The following is a 1,101-nucleotide window of genomic DNA, read 5'->3' on the forward strand; positions in this document are numbered from 1 at the left end:
GTTGTAATAATTAATACATTGCATATTGTTGTCTTTGTGTTAGTTATCCAGAGTACAAGACGCAGACATGATATCTGGTCTAAACACTATTAGTACAAATCTTTCTTCTCATTGAACTAAGAGAAAGTAGCTGTATATCTATCCTATTTTGTATATACAGATATATACATATTTTTTCACTAAAAATGGTCCTTCATCTATATCTCTGTTTTTTGTTTTGGTTTGTCAGATATGGGTGTTCCACTGCCATTCAAATATTATAGGAGCTTGAAGTCAGCAAAATAACCCAATGTAGTCCAATAGTCCATAATAGTAGTGGGTTATCAGCAGAACTGGTAGTGTCAGAAGTTGCTGACTTGAGCCTTTTAAAGCTCTTAATATGGTTTGACCTTTTATACCTTGTGGTAATACTTATCAATTTGCATTATTTAACCCTGTGGTCATTTTGGTAAATGCTGGCTTAATGAGTTCCTGGCACTGGCACTAATCAGTCATCACAGAGCGTGCTGCCACATTATCTGTGATTACCCAAAGTTTGACTCTTACACTACAGGTTTTTGGCTTGAGAGCTCTTGTTACTACTAATAGCTATCAGAAATGTTTTCAGTGTAGAAATTGCAAAAGTGGTGACTTCTTGGGACTCTCTGGGAAGGGAGCAATACAGTGTCATATTTAAGAGACTTCTTTTTACAACAAATTTTGCAGTTACTGTCTGTGTGATCTTATTCAAGTTATATAATCCCTCAGAACCTGGAGACTATTCAGCCTGTTAATGTGATTGACACCCAATAAACATTCAAAAATAGTTACTGTTTCTAATTATTTCTTCAGACTATCTCTCATGAAACAGGGAAATGAGATTAATGGCAATACATAGGCCTTGCTGGAAAACACTCTGCCCAGTTCAGTTTCTGTGTAAGGAATATTTGCTATTACCTCAAATTCATTTTTCTGAATTGTTTTCTATTTCCAATCTAAGTACCTTCTCAGCAAAGGAATCATTTGCTACCAAAAGTGGAACTCAGTGGGTTGCATAATATATCCTGTTCATCATTTGTCACATAAACAATGAAAATGAAAGTATAATTGATTAAGAATTAT

This window comes from Octodon degus, unplaced genomic scaffold (assembly GCF_000260255.1).
Source record: "Octodon degus isolate 3935 unplaced genomic scaffold, OctDeg1.0 scaffold00145, whole genome shotgun sequence".
NCBI lineage: Eukaryota > Metazoa > Chordata > Mammalia > Rodentia > Octodontidae > Octodon > Octodon degus.